Source organism: Poecilia latipinna, unplaced genomic scaffold, assembly GCF_001443285.1.
Source record: "Poecilia latipinna isolate Pla-1442-1.1 unplaced genomic scaffold, P_latipinna-1.0 Scaffold1268, whole genome shotgun sequence".
In the NCBI taxonomy this organism is placed as follows: Eukaryota; Metazoa; Chordata; class Actinopteri; order Cyprinodontiformes; family Poeciliidae; genus Poecilia; species Poecilia latipinna.
The window spans coordinates 227162-248992 of record NW_015113884.1 but is presented as its reverse complement, the minus strand read 5'-3'; the positions used below and the strand labels follow the sequence as shown (position 1 = coordinate 248992).

Below are 21831 nucleotides of genomic sequence, written 5' to 3'. Positions count from 1 at the left end.
CATACAGGTGAAGGAGAAAGTCCAGAAAAGTTTTAAGGTAAGTTAACAGTGTCCTAACCATTAAACATCTTATAGACCACTATTTGATTGAAGGGTGCAACAATAGACCCTTTTCACAGTGACGTCAGACAACGGCCGCCATAACTCGAAGAGGTGTATCTTTACTTCCGGTGTGATTTTGCCTCGGGAAACCCGACTGAAAAATTCACGGATACTCATTATCTTAAGGATATAATAAAAGGTAAGGTTAATAACAACAGCATTTAAGTGTTAGATAGCCGTTATTACTCATTGTCAATCCACCATTCTCTGTGTATACAATAAACAGCCTCCAATTGGAGAGTAAACCAGCTAGCAGCAGCTTTAGCCACAGTTAAGAAAAATATACACCGCTCTGTAAGTGCTGTAACATTTAGAGATTCACTTTATTTATCAACTTTAATAAAACAGCATTTAAGTGTTAGATAACCGTCATTACTCATTGTCAATCCACCATTCTCTGACTGTGTATATAATAAACAGCCTCCGATCGGAGAATAAATCAGCTAGCAGCAGCTTTAGCCACAGTTAGGAAACGTATACACCGCTGCCTGTCAGTGCTGTATTAAGTTTCACTAAAATCACTGACATCTTCCAACAGTTGTTTAGAAAAGCATTTTAAATATTGACTTAAGCGCTATCTGCCAAATAATTTACATATTCTGATGTGATTCATAATTTCTCATATTGTTTTGTTCATCTTTCTCAACAGTAGCCTACCTAGCCTACCATATCTGGGATGGTCTTGTTCCTCTGTCCATGGCAGGTTCAGTCAATCAGCTGTGGGACATCTGCTGCCTAACATCAAACTATCATGGGCTTCTTGATTTAAAAGGAGAAACCAGTACAGAGCCTCCCTGCTCCTGCAAGCCACACTTCTTGGATGAACACTCACTACTGCCAGCAGCTGTTAGAAATGAAATCTTTGTGTATCTATTCTGTAATTAATATGTATCTATTAATAAATGAATTGATGTTGTGTAGAGTTCTGTAAAAAACTATTGTTAATAGCTTCTCTTGAGTAATCTACATATGTGCAACTTTTACATTTAAATTGCTTTTTTTCTGTAAATCTTACACATCTGGCAACAAAGTATGTGGAGGAGAGGAAATGCTAAATTAAAGCTGCTATTGCGGACCAAATACATAAGTTTTGTAGCTGTTTCTTTAAAACATATATTTAATAATTATATTAAACACTACATGGTTACTACATTACACAAACATAATTACCACAGTTAACAATTTAAGTCATTGATAGAGAAAATGTATTTACAAAAGGCATATCAATTTTATTTCAACAGTATGTACTCAGGGTTTACAACTTAAGAAGACATCCATGTAGGGTCCTTGGCGGGTGCCAGTCTGCAGTGAACTGGTGCCAGTCTGCAGTGAACTGGTGCCAGTCTGCATTGAACTGGTGGATGACAGAGGCAGTGGTAAACTGTAGTGAGCAGTTTGAAGCAGAAGTCCCACCATGTGATCCACAGGGTTTTCCCACCTCAGTACAAACTTCATGTACTTTGTTTCCACAGGCACCACAGCAGAATCAAGTGTAACCTGTTAAAAGGGACATAAAGTTGTTATTCTTATACTATCAATTTTCTACTGCCAAGTCTACAACTGCAGGAAAACAAAGTAAAGTAAACTTAACCTTCTAATCATAACCTTTGATAAATATTCATTGGAATATATATATATATATATATATATATATATATATATATATATATATCTCATCACATTTCTCCTATGAAACGTTAATATCTATCTATCTATCTATCTATCTATCTATCTATCTATCTATCTATCTATCTATCATCTAAAACAGCGTCTTCCTACTCATGTCTCTATCTTAGCAAGAGTTTGACTTCTCAGGCTGTAATGGAGCAGTGGATGTTTGGCATAACTGTCAAGTTTTGAACTTGAGATTACAGGTAATGTTGCTACTGAGCGGGTGGTGAAACTAGTGTAAGTGAGGAGGGTTTAATACGATCATGCATTTTACGTGACAGGTGGCAACCCCAGTCTATACTATAAAAATCTGATTAAGATTAGAGCCTAAATATGTTCTATTTCCAAAACAGAAAGGCTACGTAATGTTAGCCAGCTAACAAATTACTATTGCTATCCTAGCATATCAACTAACAGCTAGAAAAAACCAAAACGCGTACCTTCGTAGTGAAACTGGTATCAATCAGCGAGGAATTTGTCCAGTTTAGATTATGTTGATGAAGAAAAATTGTTTGCAAATAGTGATATATCTTTAAACATATTTGTGGCAGCTGCTTTAGAGTCTAGAAACAGTGTTAATTCCACACACCGGAATTAAAGATACACAGCATTGAGTCAAAACGGATGTTGTCTGACGTCATGTGAAAAGGGTCTATTGCAGTTTTCTGGCCGATCACTGATATTGGCCAGATAAGCCTGAACTCCCAGTTCCAATTTTATCCGATACCAATTTACTTTGTCTGAAATATCGCTAAATATAGCAACAAAGTCAGTAATTTGGCAACAACTTAGTCACTCTGTACGTGACCGCCCACTGGGTGGAGTATTACATCTTAATATTACAAGAATAAAGTCCTATTATTACAGTTACAGGCAGTTATAAGGATTTTTAGTCGTGGCCCAAAGTATTCATGTAATCAAGTATTTAGCCTGAAGGGATATTGACCCCTTTGCAAGGTAGTGTACAAGTCAATAATAATTCCATTCACAGTGTGATGAACTAAAAAGGAGCAGAAGTAGCAGAATTTTTAATTCATGCTTTTATCTGTCTCAGAAATACATTCTAATCCAATGCTGTTTCATTTGTACAGTTGGAAAACCTGCAGTGCAAAACTACCAATATCATCCTGGTATTATTGGAATTAATAGGGGAGGTGTTATGCCAATATTCCCTAATTCCCTGACATAATTTCCAGACCGATTCTGCTGCAAATCAAGCATCTGACATGATAGGTATAATGTATCATGGCCCCATTTGCTGAAGCAAAAGGACTGATGATGCTCTTGGGCATAAGCGGGATAAATAACGTGTATATTCAGTCAGCAACGAATTACCTGAAAATTGTAACACTGACTCAATTTCACCCATCATGGAATTAGCAGAATTTTCCATGCACAAAATGAGCCATAAAGAGCTGCTTCTGAATGGATGGCAGTTGAGAGGTATTACTGGGCTTTAAGAGCGGCAGCAGTTAGCAGCTGGAGGGAAACGTGCAGCTCCTCTAAAAATGATACACACACCTGCTAAAATACTAACACCATACAATTTTAAAATCTTTTTCCATCTCTGATATGAGATACATTTTGTAAAATTCAACTGGGGAAAAACAAAAAACATAAAACAAAAAAACGAAATTGAATAAGTGTATCAGGATTCAGCACAAAAACAAACATTTCTCACACAAAGAACAGAACATTCAGTCCGTTACACTATTATGTTTTTAGGCTTGAAGTTTATTTTACGATCATAAATAAGTGATCGCTGTGGTAGGTTAAATACCACTATTAGCTAAGTTAACACAATGGTGGTTAGTTAAATAGCTAATTTAAAAACCTGCTCTACTGATGATCTGTCAGAGTTGGTGTGGGTCGCATAGTTCTGTTTTTTTAAACTGAACTGAAACACATCACATTTTACTGTCCTTGTTATCTAGTGTTGACAATTAGTAGCAAAGCACTGGGTTCCTTTTTCTTTTTTATATATCACACGTACATTGAAGATTTAGCATGTTGGTAGCACGGGGTAAAGCGTGTGAATCACTATGCTTCTCAGCTGGCCTGGCAACTCCTTCGGACTCCCCAAAGGAACTGAACCAAGTGGCTGGAGTGAGGGAAGTCTGGGCTGCTATCCCCTTAATACAACTCTATATGATTGATTGATTGATTGATTGATTGATTGATTGATTGATTGATTGATTGATTGATTATCTGCCAGGAGAAGAGATCAAAATAATTCCAAACCGATTAAATCAAACTTGAACGTTGGGGCCACAATTCCAAAAGGTATATTAGATGCAGAAACAGGGCTGTGCCTACCCAGATGCCACAGCGTGCTCACAGTGAAACATGGGGGTGGCACAATCATGATTTGCGGTTCCATTTTTTATTTTTTTTTTTAGATGCAAAAGATCCAAATACGAGTTTCAGTGTACAGCATCACAACAGCATGCTAAATCAACAAAAGAACTGTCACCAGAAGGAAGTCTGGAACTGAATCTGACAGAAAATCTGTGGGCTCACTTAAAATGGACAAGCAATGTCCTCCCACTTTGATCGATCTGGAAAACGTTGGCAAGATAGAGCAAGCAAATATTGCCCAGTCAAGATGTGACATGATTAATAGACTCCTACCAAAAAAGACTGAATGCTGAAATTAAATCAAAAGGTGAATGACTGGAAACTTTTTACCATCAGGGCCAAAATTGTCAAGTTTATATTTACTATTTTATTTATCTGCTCAGAAATCAACTAAAGTATGCTAAACTGTATTGAAACAAACAAATTAGCCAGATTTTTCCAGGAAGGAGTTCCATAAATCATTTTAGCTCCAAAACATAAAAAGAGTCAGGCGTACTGTTTTCTGATTTTTGTTTATTTTTACTTTCAATTATTTCTTTCTTAGCGTAAGCCTGAGTAAGAGTTAATGTATGTCTTTGTTCCTAAAATACTACAAAATCAATATGAATGTTAAAACCAGATGAATAATTTCTTAATTTGTGTTGCTTAAGCATTTTTAAAATTAATTTAAGACTTTATTTGTTAAATTTGTCACCCTATAAGATATTTAATGATTTTTCATTTTGTCATGGGCCACACAAAATCATTCAGAGGACAGCAAATGGCCCCCGTGCCACATTTTGGACACCCCTGGTTTAGGTGAATGCAGACAACCAGATTATTGCTTTTTAAATATTTTTCACATTCCCAGCCAGATATTTTGCTCTTCCTATACCATACTTTCACTATCATATAGGTCGTACTAAAGGTGGGAAAAGTTTTGAAATTCTAAAAACAAAACAAAACAAAAAAAAAAAAACGTTGCCAGTTATGATAAAAATTACAAGTTTGTACAAAATAAATCATCAGCAGCCGTAAATTTAACAGAGGAACACAAAGTAGCCACTACAGTTTTCATGTGTTTGTGTCCAGGAGGTGCAGAATCCCATCTTGAATGAAATTAACTTGAGAGCAGATAAAACGTTAGGCTAATCTGCTGTGGTCAGAAGAGATCTGTTGTCCAATGATACAAGCTCCTCGAGTCAGGCAGAACCAGAACGGCTCAAACGGACCATCCAGCACATGACATGAGCCTAGTTGGTTCTGATATGCACTAGCCAATCATTGCCTGCTGGGTTCCACTCGACACTCTGACACGCCTCTAAAGGATGAAGTGTAGGGCATGTTAAGTCAAACTAAACACAGAAAAGGAAGAATGGAATGAAACCTGCTGAATGCTGGGAAAATATCACAAATATAAAATACAAGCTGCTTTTGAGCCGAGGCTTTCACAACGTCCCAAAAAACATCATGAAAGGAACATGAATACATTTGAGATGCTGTGGTTATTTGTGAAGACCAAGTGAATGATAGGACTATGGAAAATAAATAAATAAATTTTAACCTGGAAGATTCTCAGTGTCCAAAGTTTAAAAAGACAAATCTTTTTTTATTATTATTATTTGGCTTCCTTTCTGTTTATATATATATATATATATATATATATATATATATATATATATATATATATATATATATATATATATATATATATATGAAGTGGGAAGACATTACTTTGACAGGAACCCTAGTACCTGGAATTAGCTTCCTGTCCATTGTGAGTCTGCCCCTATTTTGAGTTTATTTAAAACTTTTTTATTTGCAGTTGCCTATTCTTAAAAATGTTAAATTCTATTCATTCACTATATTTAAAATTTTTAATGTTTACTTTGTCTATTTTTTATCCGTTTGATTTTTTTTTTTTATCTTCTTGTATGTTGTTTTTAACTTTTTTATACAAGTACTGTGTCTCCAGCTGAAAGGGGCTATATAAAGTTGCCTTGCCTTGCCTAGTAAAGACTAATATTCTTTCTTCATGTCTTCCAGTTGGTGAACATACACATGACACATATTTATTAAGTTAATATCATCTTATTAAACACATCAGATATACTATACCAACCTGACCATCTTAATGCTAATTGGAGCTTTGAGCCTTCTGAAAAGTGACAAACCCAGTTCAACATCCTTAATAACATGCAGGTGTTGTTATGCTGAGAATCACCTTCTGCTCTCTGCACTGTTTACTTGGTTTAATTAAAAGGTCCAGATGATTATTTTCACTCTCAGCTTTTCAGACCCTAACCTTATTAGTCATCAGTGCATGTGTATATGTGTGAGTTTTATTTTTAATGTATTTACTGAGGAGTAATTAACACCAAGCCTCCATGTTTTTGTTTAAATTCCAGCTTCTTGTTCTCCTTTGTTATTGACACAATTTGCTTTGTTTTAATTCCTTTCCTTTTTAGTGAATAGTAAAAAGTTGTGCTCTTTTTAAGTTTCATGAGAAATGTTTTAACAACACCTATGGTTTGTTTTCCTGCTGAGAGGAAATTTCTAAATGTAAATCTGGTCTAATTTTTGTTTATAATATTCAAAGTCATCTGGGTACAAAGTGCTTCTCCATATTGTACAAACCCATTTTAGAAAGACAAAAACAATATATTGATATATAACTTTAAACATTTTTTTGCCCATAATATGACAAATATGAACATTTCAACTAAAAAAAATAAATCTCTGAGGTAAAAACATAAAAACACAACTGTGTTAAGTGTGCACACCTTAATAATTGTATTGAACCTGATTAATCTGATATATATCAGTCTTAGAAAGCTGTTCCTGACCTTTACTCTTTTAGGTCCTTCTGCTGAAAACAGTTTATATGGAGGTTAGTGTTGAGGATTTGTTTTGGGTTTAACCAGAATTTGTTTACGACTTTTTACTTTGTATTTTATAATTTAATATAAGCTACCATTTTGAGCTGTAATGGTTATTTCAGAGAGATTTCATTCATATCTGGTTCAAAACGGATAATATTTATACCATAACATCCTACGTCTGGCTTCTTCTCATTTTTGGACTAGTCAAATACACAACAGTTAGAATTAAAAATGCACTGATATGATATTAGTAACTGTATCAGTCCCGATCCGAAATTGAGAAAAATTCTAGATTTGGTATTGGTGACAATGTGCCCAATCAGTAATCGCAGATCTAGTCGGTCTAACTCAATGTTTTTGCTCTGAGTGATGTCATGCTTTATTTATTTATTTTATATTATTTTTTAGAATAATAATTTCCCAACATTAGGAATTGATGCAAGTGCCAATCAAATGCAGATGCCTATCCAGCAGATTCACTCACCTCAGCATGCTAAATACTTTAAGTGGCTCCAAGTATTAATTTTCTTCCACATTATTATTTGACCACTTGGGGGCACTCCAGTTACTATTATTGTTTATGGAACTCAATTTATGCAGAAATATTAGGAAAACTATTCACCTTCACCCTCTGGAAGGTGGTACCTATTGTCTTGGTCAAGTTCCATTTTAAATGGACAAAATAAAAGAATGGAACACAAAGTCAACTCAGTAGATGTAATAAAATTAGTTGTCAGTTAATGTAAGATTTATCACAAAGATAATGTATGATATCCTTGCGATGCTCCGAATGGCTCTATTTTTTTTTTATTTCCTTATATCTGTTATATTTCATAGCTAAGCTAACAAGTCTCTTCTGTTTTTTATTATTATTTCTTGCCATCATCAACTTAAATGGATGAAACAGCTAATTGTTCTTTGATACAATGGCTACAGGAACTCATTTATCTGAACCCCACGCATGTGAAATGGTCTGATAAACAAACAGAGCCTTTCCAGAATACCTAATAATTTCATAATGGGAAAAAACTGATTACATTTTTAATACCTGCAACATCTGCAGTTCTCTTCAAGCTTATTTTAAATGAACACAATATTCCTCCTGCTGTACATGTGAAAATGGCAATTAGGAAATACTTCTTTTTCTTCCCCTCTGGGATGCATAAAAAAATAATGTCCTAAAATATAAGGAGAAAAAACGAAGTTAGGAGAGAGGCCAGAGCCAGCACAACAAAACTTTAGCATTAAGTAATTCAGTAACATATCTGTTAAGACCCATTTGAACAAAATATGTGAAAAGTAGATACCAAGGTACAGGGCTGGGTGCCCCTGCTTTGCAGCTGAAACATGGCTAACACTTTTTCAGTCCGATTTGTTTCACCACTCAACTACAATTTGCTTTGATTCAATGTGGTGATTTAATGGAGAACAATTCCAAGCTACGTGGCAAGTTGCAAAGAAGCAAAAATGTGGAACATGATCTTATTGTATTAATTTATGACAAAACATTATTTTAAATAAGAAATTAGAGGCATTTGTGTATGTGTATGAGTAGTGTATTTGGTTTGGGATCAAGAGTGTGAAAATAATGATGTGTTCTGCAACAATAGGACAGGGTGTGTTGTGTCATATGTCTTCATTTGTACTTATTTTTTATATATTTAGATATGGCTGAAAAATGCATTACAATATAACAGTTTCATATAATTAAGCCTTTTCTCTGAACTGGAGGTCTGGGTTTTGAAATGTTTCAGTTTTGTCTCAGACAATGGATGGAAAAGGCCCCAACGTAACAACGTATTTGGCAAGTGCGTTAACTCTGTCATAAAAGTTGAAAACACACCTCAAGCAAGCATAAAACATTTTTTCTGAAATTGTGGAAGTTATTTAGAATTTTGCCGTTTCTATCAACCTTTTCTAATGAGACACTTCAAAAACATTTACTGAAACAAGGACCTAGACAGCGCACTCGAACACAAAAACGATGGATCTAGCTATAAAGGGAAGAGTTTCAGCTAACAGTATCAGTACAATATCAGTACAGTTCATTTTTAAAAGGCATTAAAAAAAAATCTAATTAAATAAAAGTCAACCGGTGACAGAAATTATTTTGGCAGTTGGCACACCTGAACAAAACCAAGAGATTTTGGAGTCTGAAAATATCAAGCCCTGAAAATGGACAACTTGTCAAATCATTTTTGAAAAGTAAACATGCTTTTTTCTTTAGCTATTACATATCAGTTTGGTCTAAGATAATATTAGCTGTAGAATATTTTTTTTGTTTTGGTGGCTAATTGTGAGCTGCAATTTTTTAAATAACTGATAATCAAGTTCAATAAATTTCTTCTTTTTTTTCAGTTTCAGTAATCAGATTAGTTCCACTGTCGGCTAGTCCATCTATAATCGGACAAAAGCTTAACGTGTGGATTCAGTGTTGTGGGTTCATCCAAGTGAAAAATAATTCTTTTTCCATTTGTTACGAACAAATGAGAAATGTATGTATCAAAGAATCTATGTTCACCTCTTTTACATTGTCTGGGAAAAAAAAAAAAAAAACATACAAAGGGAAATTTTCTTAATTCCTTACATTGTGGTTTGGTTACAACAGGCCACCAGAGAAAAAAATGTTGGTTTGTGAAGAGGATTGACCTTGCTGCTGAGACTCAGGTTTGTAATGTGTTTCATGCTCAATAATAATTCATCTCTCGATTCCTGACCGTATCCTCTGCCTTCTCCAGATCATTACCAATTAAAAATAATCAAGTTTACCACTTTTGTGCTCTCTCCAATTTAAAAGCAGAGAAAACTACAAGTCAGTTAGAAAAATAGCCCTAACCCTACTGAAATAATTTTACATTACTTCAGTAGGGAAGTAAGAGAGAAAGAAAAAGAAGAGGAATAAACATATATTGTGGATATATACACAGCATTGCTGGGCTTTTCCAATATATGTTTCTGATAAGGGTGAAATTAAATAATGTCCCTAAAAATAGATCAAATAAACAGCATTTTGTAATAGTCTAGAATTTATTTAATGAATAAAGGAACTAAAAATAGCATTTTTTAAATTGTAGTCTTATAGGTTATTAGGACTTAAAACATGATCAAAAGAATAATAAAGAATAATAAACTTTGTCTCATATATATATATATATATATATTCATTCCCAGTTTAACCAGATCTTTAACATCCATTCACATGGATTCTTAATGCTTTCCTTCGTTGTTTAACGAATAAAATTTGTTAAACAACTAATAAAATTGTAATAAAATTTGTTCAGAACATTCTTCCACCTGAGCTAGGTTCTCCTGAGAAACAGTGGGCATTTTGCACCTGATTTTGCAGACAGTATTCCTCTTTAGAATTCAGCAGAATTAAGAGAAGGATTTCTGCACAGCAATAAATGGTTATTTGATGAAAATGTTCCCTCTGCTGCCATTGATTGCCAAATTGAGTGGTGATTTTCACATTTTCCTTGTTGCTTTGGTTCATCCTCAAAAGAACAAATTGCCGCGTTGCATAATATAACCACTTTACTTCATCAACATCCACATCTGCCATCCTATTTTTTTTTTTTTGTTCATTTTCCAAAGGGTAGTGGCCTTCTGGTAGTACAATCAAACCATACTGTTTATTGAGTAGCACTGGTATGCCCCAATCAGCTCGTGACAATCAAGACTTGAATAGAAGTAACAATGAAATCTTTTGTGATTGTTTTTCTCAACCTCTTAAGTGTCTCACAAACACGTTTATGTTCTTGGCATATTGTTCATCAGTAACTACCACAAAAGTTCTATTGTATGGGTTAGATTTAGGACTGAAACGATTCCTCGAATGATTCGAGTACCTCGATTATTAAAATTCCTCGAGGAAATTTACCTGCCTTGAAGCTTTGTTAACTTATGTTTTATTATGTAGCGCACCGTGTTCCAGCCGGGTTATTATTTGTGTTGCGCAGAGCTCTCACTTCTGCCTGAGTTGTTGACGAAAGCTAAGTGGTAGCAGCATAACGTCCAGTTTTCAAGTTCGGCCGTGGGGATTTTATTGATTGGTGATAATATTCAGGTTTTTGTCGTTTTTCGGGGGACCAACAAGCATCCTTAAAATGACTGGTGCGATGCCTGGAGTACGGCAGCCTTTCTCTTCCTGGAGCTGCTGCCTGGTGGCTGGTTTAGAGCAAATGGCAGAGAAGAGCGCTGAAGGTGTATTTATACAGGTGAGCGGATAGACTGAACACGGCAGGCGGCTGCACATTAGTAAGTAAGTAAGTAATGTAAGTGTAGCTTTACAGATGAAGCAGAAAATGTATTTCATATTATCCCAGTCTCAACAAATGGGTGGCGGTCGCGGAGCTCATTGTGGCAGCATGTAGCTGGTAGATGTTTCTGTGTGTGACGAACGAAAGTATAACATCCTGTCATAAACACATAAACACAAAAGATATAAATGTCTGGACAAGGTGGGAGTTCATCTATTAAACTGACTGAAGATGAACACATAAACGAAAAGCTGGAGTATAGACATTTTTTATAAGCGTATATGTGAGCCTGCCTCTTTATTATTACACTGAATATAATTTCAGATTTTTGTATAACTTTTCTTCAAGTTAACTTAGAAAGTGAGCTATTATTGTTACAGGTTAGTTTTCTAAACTACATTTGTTAGCTCAAATGTGAAAAATTGGACTGATGTTGATATGTGATAGTAACGCAACTGTTATGTTAGATTTACCATTTTATTTTATTATTTTGTATCTGATTACTGAATTAATCATAAGAATAATTGATAGATTACTCGATTTCCCAAGTATGTATCCACCAGTTATCAGTAAGTTACGATGAAAGTTGCAACTTCTGTATTTTGTACTATGCACTGCCGTGGTCCATTCCCATTTAGATTACATTTTGTTAAACAAACCATTTTGGATACATGTAGTTAATTCATGGCGTCAGTTTTATTTCTTGTTGTTTAGTAGTTTAGTGTACTATGGAAATAAACACTAAAAATCGCTGGAATATCATGTGAAAATGTATTAAGTTATGTACTATCATCTGAAAACATTTCACTACTCTATTTAGGTAGAGTGACTCATTTCATCCAATAAAGTCTTAAGAAATATGACAGATTATGATTACATTAGACTCAATATAATATACTCCCCTGACCCATCAAATTTTAATCTATTATATCCAACTTTTTTCTTGTTATGTAATCTAAACATATCTTTAAATTAAAGTCACAATAATACCTAAAAGGTAAGTAATAACAAAAACATTTGTTTCTGCAACTGATTTCATTTTGATCTTACTTACATATTCTATTAATAAAGTAGGAATAGTCTTAAGTTTGTTTCAGATTTTTGTCTACTGGACCTTACTTTGTCTTACACCCAACAACTGAGATTGTTTGAAGCTTTTGTGTAAAGTTACAAAATACTGTGAAACCGTGATATTTTTACTTTGTCTCATTGTACCATGATCATCTTAAATGGGGTTATGCCTATTTCCTTTTTCCATACTTTCATGGTACATTCAAATAAGCCCTATTTAGTTCACCTTAACCAAACTCTGGATCAAACTCTGGTTTGTTTGCCCAGAAAGGGAGGTGTGAAAACATTATCGAACTTTGATGAAGACTAAAAATCAAACACTGGTCCGCCTAAAAACCCAGGTCTCTGTTCAGTTGAAGTGAACTCTGGCAAGGTTTGAATGCCAAGCGGACCTGACACCAAAACCAGGAAGCGAAACATACTGCAGGGTATTCTGGGTAAATACAACCAAAACAAATGAGCGCTAGCAAGAGAAATGCCATGTGGTCTTTTGCCAAAGACAATCCTGCAACTTTGGTCCCTCACCGAACTGAGTCTACCAGAGTAGTGTGAAAACACCCTAACTTATTATTATTAACAGACAGAACAAAGAGCAGTTTTATTAAATTGATTTGTTGGATTTAACCCAAAAGTAAAGACAAAAGGCACATCCACTGACGTACAATAAACCTCTAAAAATATGCTCATGTGGATTTTAAATAATAAATAAAAGACAATAACAACAAAGAAAACATCCCTGTATAGAAGAGAGGTGAACTGTATTATCAGAAGTGTCTGGCCTTACTCCGAGATCACTTGTAAAGAGAAAGATGTTTCCAGGGCTTATATAAGTCCATTTAATAATGCAGCAGTCCCAGCGCTCACATCCCCCGCCGAAGCGGGTTGCTGTGTGGCGGTGCTCTTATTAAGCACTCAATTAAAGCCGTTCCCAAGGAAGAGGCAGTGTGTGCAACATTGTTTGAATTAGGAAACGTCGGCGGCTCAGATGGTCTGTGAAGACGTACCCCAGAGGAGAGCAGTGCCTTGAAACCAAAACCCTAGAAGTGGCAGATCATCATAAAGTATCACAAAAGTAGGGAAAATTATTTTAATTTGATTGAATTACAAATAGGGCATTTAGAGATTCAATAAGAAAGGATAAATAGAGCAGGAAATGGAGCCGCCTCAAAGAACCATTTAATGGTTTTCTTTGTTTTGTTCTTTTTTTTTTTTGCTTCATCAAAAAAATACAAAGACACTCAGCGATGGGACTTGCAGACAATAGCAACCAGCACTGCTGTATAACCAAGTACTCCTTCATGACAGCTGAGAGCTCCAAACACACAGAACCACGCACATAATGATAAGAGCTTACGTTGCTGCAAATTACATTTAATCCACAGTTTGCTTTGACAAAAATGATGATCGGCATAATTATCATGAGTGTATTTCTTCTGTGTTGGGAGAAAGGTTTAACAGGAAACTGAACACAATCGTCAAGATTAGGTAGTTTAGAAAACTTTTCATGCTGTGCATATCTTTTTTGGTCAAAAATAATTCTTTTACTTTTGGAAAAAGGTAGGAAGAAAAAGCATGAATGCATCTACAAACACAATTTCAAACACAACTCATCTTTTCTAGTTGTGGAAGCACTGAGGACTAATGGCAAAACATTGCCTCCCTTTCTCTGATTCTTTGTGTGATTGTGTAATATTCCTCACTCAACGCATTGCAATGTTGTTTGTTTGATTAAATAAATGTCATGTGATGTCCAAACCAGTATTGTATAACAATGGTTTGACCCAAAGCAACAGAATTCCAATCGCCATGAAAAAAAACTGAAGCTAAACATCTTTGACATTTACGTTAAAAAATGATGGAACTACTGATTGATGACTAAAATCTTTAAACTTATATGTCCCAATATTTTATTTCTGATATCTCAATAAACACAATTGCAACCACAGGAAAACATAATTATTATTTGACTGACAAGCAAAAACAAAATGATTTTGAGAGATTTGGCCTTAGACACCCTACACACTACTATTTTGAGTAAAAAAATTTGTAAAAAAAAAATAATAAAGAAATAAAAATAAAGAAAAAAAGAAACTCATCACGACCTGTTGATTCCATTTGAGTTTTCAGACAGCACACAGGTAACAGCAGTGGAGACTATACAGCCATGACTAACCCAGGGGGCCCAGGCAGATGTAATGTCAGCACTATGATAAAACAAATCAATGTGAAGAGTAGAAACTTCCTATGCGTCCTCACACCGAAGGCTCACCAATGTGGAATCTACAAAAAATCTACACAAAACCTACATCTCTGTTCCTTCTGCTGGGTTTTCCTGAAGAGGCATGAAATAAAAATGACCTTGATGACACATTTCTTCGAAAGGCTACTTCCCGGGGAAAGCATACGATGAATGTTTTATGCTGCGGCTCTAAATGTGCATATCCTGGGGTATTTTTTTCCTGTCACTTCAGTGCTCTGTCACTCCTGACAGGTTCGTTGGTTTATAGCACGTGGCCAAGCATTAAAGGGCTGCTCCGCTTCCAGCCTCGAGATGTTGGGACCCGCTGCACTTCGTGTCTCCAAGCAGGTAGCCAAAACCAAAATAATAAAAAAATCCAGTTGTTATCCTTGACACCTAGACAGCAAGGAACTGTCACCAGCAGGTACTGGTTTGTGCTTTAGCGTATAGATATGTTGCATTTTATTTATGTCCAGAAATTTTGTGCATATGCAAAACTCTGGAGAACAAAAAGACAATTCTTTTACTTAACTTTCCATAGTCGAGATACCACAGTGGAACATTTCCATTAACAAAATAAAACCTGGAGATGTAGGTATTATTCATTTAGTGCAGTGCGGCACAGCAACGGGAAAATAAGGCAGAAAAAACGTTGAATGACTCAAAACTACTCATGTTCTTTTTTTACGTTGTCAGCTACGCACAGTTGTTGCCACAGCAAATAGCAGTAACACCACTATATGTATCAGAATTCAACACAAAAAAACATGCAAACATTCCCACATAAAGAACATAACATTCATTGAGTTACAGTTTTGTACTTTCAGGCTTGATGTTTATTTTCCGATTATTAATAAATGATTGGCAGATTATGGTAGATTAGCTAGCTACCACAGCGGTGGTAGATCAGCTAATTTAACCCCCTGCTCTACTGATTATCGATCAGGTCGCCTTTTGTTTTACTGAACCTAAACACACCAAATCATACAGCAATTCACAAGTTTAAGAATGTCAAAGTCAAGCTAGCATAACTGACCTACTTCTCTCTCCCTTGCTATTTTTAAGTAACTCTTTTTTCTGACTTTGTTATCTAGTTTCTGCTTCACAGAGCAGCCCTCCTCCACAAACTCCTTCAGACTAGCCAGCAGCAATTAGCAAACACCTGCTGAGTTCATTAAAGGAGTTACTACTCAGCCCAACACTGGTAAAAACTTTAAAGAGTTAATGGGGGAGATGTAATTTTAAAGAAATTACTTCTCTCTCCCTTGCTGTTTTTAAGTAACTATTTTTCCTGACTTTGTTATCTAGTTGTCATAGTTTTGAAAATTAGTAAAGCACCACCTCTCTTTTTAAAAATAAAATACCACGGGTACATTTAAGATTTAGCGCGTTATGTTGAAGCTAAAACTAATGGTAGTCGTGGTCAGCAAGCAGTTTTTGTGCCAGTGACATTACACTGCAATGTGTCTCTACTGGTCATATGACGAATATCTAACTTAGCCTTGAAAACTAATTTATTTTCATCGACTAGTGGTTCTAAGGTCAACTGAGACTTTGTTAATGTTCCTATACCTAGCTGAAAGCAACGACACAAACCAGTGCAACATCTCTATTGCTGTAAGCTAATTACAGAAGAAAATATTCAGCAAAATTACCAGAAAGACAAAACTTGAACAGAGCTGAGAAAAACTGATGTAATTTTACTCACGGATATCAAATCCTGGAATCTGATGGCTATTTGCTAATCAAATCAGTTACACAATCAACCCTCTTCTTCACCTTATCATCATTTACAAAAAGAATAAAAATAAATGATGATCAGATGTCAGTAATGTCTCCTTGATGCTGCACTATTGAGTGTAGAAACTAGGACCGAGATGAGGATTAATCCTAGTAGCTGAATCCTTGTAGGATGTAGCAATTCTCTTTTTGCCTCTTCTTGAACAGCCCTTTAGAATAAGTTCCGCTCTTGTCAAGTCAGATTACAAGTGTGGAAGCGATCACTGAGAGCATCACAGGAGCTGCTCCTTTAGTCTGTCTCATGCAGGCCTATATACATCAACAGACCGATGCTCATGAATAGTGCATACTGCGTCATTATTCCCCCTTATTTTAAACGTCTAACAAATTACGCCATTAAACAAAGTCTTATTAACAAAAATTAGTGTAATAATATGAAGAAATTTTGGCAGATTTTAATAAAAATTTCAGAGTAGATAATAGTGAGTTCAAAAGCTAAAAGACAAACTAATGCATTGAATGCCAAGCACTTATTTTATATACTTTATAAACTAAATTTGTTTAATTCAAACTTATTAAGTAGGTCTATTACGATTAATTTTGCTGGACGATGCATTGTCCCACAAATTTCTGTGCCACTGAAAAATCAAAAAATACTTTAATTTCTAAAGACTTTTTTACACTGGAACCATTTTAAATATACAAAACAAAACAAAAAATAAAACAACAATAATTAAAATCAATTATGAAGTCTCTGTAACCAAAATTGTATTTCAAAAAATAATAGTCATTCAGCTTAGACAGAGAAAACAGGCAAAAGTAGCAGGTAGTGCAGACCAAGTACTTTGTACTGGGTGTCAAATATTTGCAGTGTTTCTCAAAATGACTTTTCAATAATAATAAAAGGGAGCATCCAAGTGGACAGCAATTGTCAATGAGATGCATTATTTAACATGGGATTAATTGATTTATTGCTTAGTTTGACAGGCTTACTATTAAGATAATTTTGATAATCTAGTTTGTCCTCAAAGGTTGAAAAGAAAAACACCTAAAAGTAAAGAAGAAATTAAAGAAGAAAATTATTGAATCGGAAGCATAAAATTTTACTGAAACTTTTTAAATCATTTTAGTAAGATGGTATCTAAAAGTTTTCCCTGAAAACCACAGCTAATAATGTGGTTTATTAGGAATGACTACTGCAGAGTTAAATCACAATTTTTTTTTGATTGTACCTGTGAGCAGTGACATTACCACTCCGGTTCAAAGGGTGGCACCAAACATGGATAAGACAGAAAAACATAAATATTACGATATACTGAGGGAAAATGTTTTTTTTTTTTCTATTGTTCTTTTCAGTACTTTTCTTCTCTTTTTTATCATCAGTGCTCAAGCTACTGCACTGTCATCTTATAAGAGATTGGAGAGAAAATTGTATATCTCTGAGTGCAACAACTGTTCGACAATAGCACAAATGTAAGCAAACACGTGTTGGTGAGGTCAAAGGACAAATATACATGAACGTGGAAAAATATTTTAAGGCCTTCAAGAAGCATAAATTTCAAGAAATTTTGGCTTAAGGCTTATCAACAGTCACTAAAAAAGCTGAAGCTAAATGAAAACTTTAAATACTTACACCAACATATAAACTTTTAAAAAACACTACCCTAATGACAATTCCTAACTTTCATCAAGTATATATACTCATAAGATAATGTAAGCATTATCTTAACAACTTATCTTATGCATTCATAACACAACACATAAAACTTAACCCTCTTGGTTAAGATAGAATCAAAATTTTAGGTAAGTGTAGGTTTGATAGTAAAAATAGTTGTTACCCTCCCCAAGCAGAATGAGTTTGGACTGAACACCAAAAAGAAGACATTGTCCTCCATGTAAACAATGTAATAATGTCATTGGAACAGTGAAAGTTGACAAGACAGCCACAGAAAGATGTCCATCATCTAAACATGGCTCAAAGACGGTTGAGAAGATAGCCAAGCATGATATTCAACATCTTTTTTTAAGCTATATTCGGACGAGTACCTTAGCCTAGCAAAGGTTAAATTTTGATGTATTTTACAAAAAGATAAAGATAGCCAAGTATGACTTTCAACATTTTAAACTAAATTTAGATGAGTACTATGTTAATTTTTTAACATATCTTACAGAAAGATGAGGACTGGCTAACCTGACAGCAACAAAAACACAATGACCACCATGGATGTCCAGTGACCGGCACAGAATTGACCCACAAATTATCTTTGATTTAAAATTGGAGTATTCTACTGGTTAATATTTAGCACTCCCAGAAATTAGTTTTTATAGTGTCCAACTGTTGATTCGTGTTTGTGGAGCAAAACAGCTAAAGTTACAGCTTCCACTTGCTATGCCAGTGACCAGACGCACAAATCCCACAAATTTATGGTAGCTTTACACTGCAGTGCTGCCCATTAGACACTGGCTGCAAGCTACGAAACATGCTCTAATCCATCACCATGACCCGAACCAGCATCACCAAAATAAAGACAAAACTATTTTTTGGATTTTATTTATATCCAAAATATGAGTACGTTCCTTGTAAGGGTTAGCGATTGGCTTAAAAGCAAAGTTTGTTTTTATGCTCCGTGTTCGTCCCGTCCGTGCAGGGGACACCCGGTCATTGGCGGCGGTGGCACTCTCAGTGCAATCTGCGGGGATTATGGTACTGGTAGGGAGGGTCAACAGCCGGCGGGATTAGCCGAACATCTGCAGCGATCGGAGACACACGCTGACAGATTTAGATTACTTCGCATCCAACATGATGACGGTCCCACAACAAAGTAGACACGGGCAAATGAGATCAGTACGACGGAGAAATTCAGAGAAAGGCAATCCCGCCTCTCCACACAGCCTCCAGGTTTTATTGTAATCTGGGAAAACTTGAGATAATTATCTGGCATTCGTTTCAGATGTTTGAGTTGAATTTTTGAGGTACTCTTAAGAACCCGTTTTAATAATAATAATAATAATAATAATAATAATAATAATAATAATAATAATCTTACCTGTTGTGTGTTATTTCTTCCAGAAAATCACAGGCACAGATTAATCCGAATTTTTGTCGCCAAACTAAATTTCACACTTGTGACGCTTCGGGCAACAGAAAAAAGAAATAAAAAGAAAAAAAAAGATAATGAAATGATAACAGCGTCTCTTTCAGGCTTGTGCGCAAAACAAGAAGAAAAAAAACACGCTTCCGCTCCGCTTTTTGCTTTTGCGTGGCCCCCTCCTGAGCCGCTACTCTGCATCCATCGTCGGCTCTCCCTGCCTCCTTCCTCCGGGTCGCTCCCTCTCGGTGTCAGCAACGCGGGTCGAGGGCGGCGCGCAGGCGTCTCGCGGGTAGCATATCGGGAGTGGGGGGAGAGAGAAGTGAAGCCTCGGTGTGCCCACTCACTCAGATGCGTCAGCTCTCCCTTCCTTGCCTCCCCGCCTGCCCGCCCCTCTTTTGCTCCGTTCCTCGCAGAGCGCGGAGCGGGACGCACGCAGGAGAAAAAGCCCGAGAAGAGAAGCGCAAAAAGCGAAAGCGATGTCTTGTCTGTCTCCTCTCCCGAGCAGCCTCCTGACTGCTCCGGCCATCCAAGCGGAACAGCCTTCCCTCTCTTTCTTCCTCCCTCCTCCTGCAAGTACTTCTCCTCCTTTCTTTCCTCCTCCCCTCCCTCTCCTCCTCCTACTGCTTCTGGGATGTCCTAGCTGCTCAGGATATTAATGGACCAAGTACCTGTCAGCTTGGATGTTGCGCAGGCAATTCCTGTTAGCAGCAACATTATATTTCTTTCTCATATTTATCTTAGCAAACTTGAACGTATCAAATAAATGAATTAGCATAAACATTTAATGTGCAGGGCCACCCTCATCACTAACAGGTGTTTACTGAAAATGTTGAATGTGACAATATCTGAACATTACAACTATGTTCAACTATAGTTGAACAACTATGTTCTTGTTCAGCCTTGGTTGGAACTGAAGATAGCAATTGCTGAAATGAGAGGGTATAGTGTTCTGTGGTTGGAGTAAAAGGCATCCAATCCCTTGAAGTATGAAAAGAGTTGAAGTATGTTTTGGTAAAAAATATATATAACAAATTTGTGCAAAGTAATAGAAAGGAAAGACAACAAAAACACCTAAAGGTCAAAGATTTGATGATAGCAAATTTAAATAAAAGTATCAGTATCGTTGATACTGGCTCTGTATGTACTTGGTATTTGATTGATAACAAAAAATGTCATATTGCACAAAGAAGTATTTATCAAAGAAGTATTTATCAGAGCAGTTATCTCCTCTATGAGATTATTTTTTTTCAGACATGATTTGCCAGATTACTTACTGTGCTATTTACATGTGATAAATGTAAACCTGTCACTCTGTTTCCTTCAGTCACTTGAACAAATAAAATCCAGAAATCTTTCCAATCTAAACCGTACTATTTTCAACTCACAGCTGGCATGTACACCGATATCATTGATTTCTCATATAAAACAGTGGCACTGGACGGTATTTCCTCACTAACCACAATGCACACCTTTTCACCTCCATATTTACTCCTGCTGGCATTTATACTGATATAATCAGACAGTTAGTGAACTGCCATTTTCTAATCTCAGGTTGGCATTTTAACTGTGCTTGCTAAAGTAACCACAGTGAGGCAAAGATGTGGGAGGGTGATAGTAAAACCTGAATGGACCAAAACGTATGTTTATTATGAATCAAAGAATTATTAAAAAAAAAAAAAAAAAAAAAAGAAAGATCATCACTTCACTGATCAGGAGGAGTGATTTTAGCTAAAGATTTCCAGCGGCACAACTGGGAATGAGCTGTTTTAGTCTCAAAGTAGTCTCTAATGACATAGAGAATCATTCTGGTGTAAAAAAAAAAAAAAAGAAAAAAAAGAAAGAAAATTAAACTAAATAAAACGTATTTGAACATAACTATCAGTTTTAGCTGCAACATGCATACAGTTATGAAACAAATAATTAAATATTCAGATCTTTCAAATGAAATCTAAACACATATTCCTTTCTGATATATTTTTCTACTTATATTTGTAGAAAAAAGTGACTTAATTACAAGTTAATACCACAAACAAACCTCAAAGCAAAACAAAAACAGGCGTGGCGGTCGCAGAGGGGTAAAGAGTGCGACCGGTGTCCAGAGGCCTCGGTGACCGTCCTGGTTTGAGTCCCGGCCTGATAACCTTGACCGCATGTTGTCCCCCTATCTGACAACTTGCTTTCTTGTCTATTCACTATCAAATAAAGGTCACTAGAACCAAAAAAAGAGAGAAAAAAAGCATTTATATTTTTCTCCAGCAGGAAAAATGTGGGACACCCTTTGAAGCTGGTCAACATCTGTGAGGCTCTTCTGGTGGCCATTTGTTGGCCTCTGTCTGAGGAAGTTTTGCCCCATTCCTAACAGTCAGCTGTGGGATTTGAAGGGTTTCTTGCCTTTTCAGCCCGTTTCTAGTCACACTGAAATATCTATAACGTTGATC

At 35.8% G+C, this 21831-nt stretch overlaps 1 long non-coding RNA gene across 1 annotated transcript; it reads right to left on the bottom strand.

The window, feature by feature from the left end:
• Window positions 1-1310: 1310 nt before the first annotated feature.
• Window positions 1311-2331, bottom strand: LOC106961135 (uncharacterized). The gene is made up of 2 exons (XR_001427715.1): window positions 2214-2331; window positions 1311-1599 (listed from the first exon to the last, which is right to left on the bottom strand). It is a non-coding gene; the product is annotated as an uncharacterized LOC106961135 (long non-coding RNA).
• Window positions 2332-21831: the final 19500 nt, after the last annotated feature.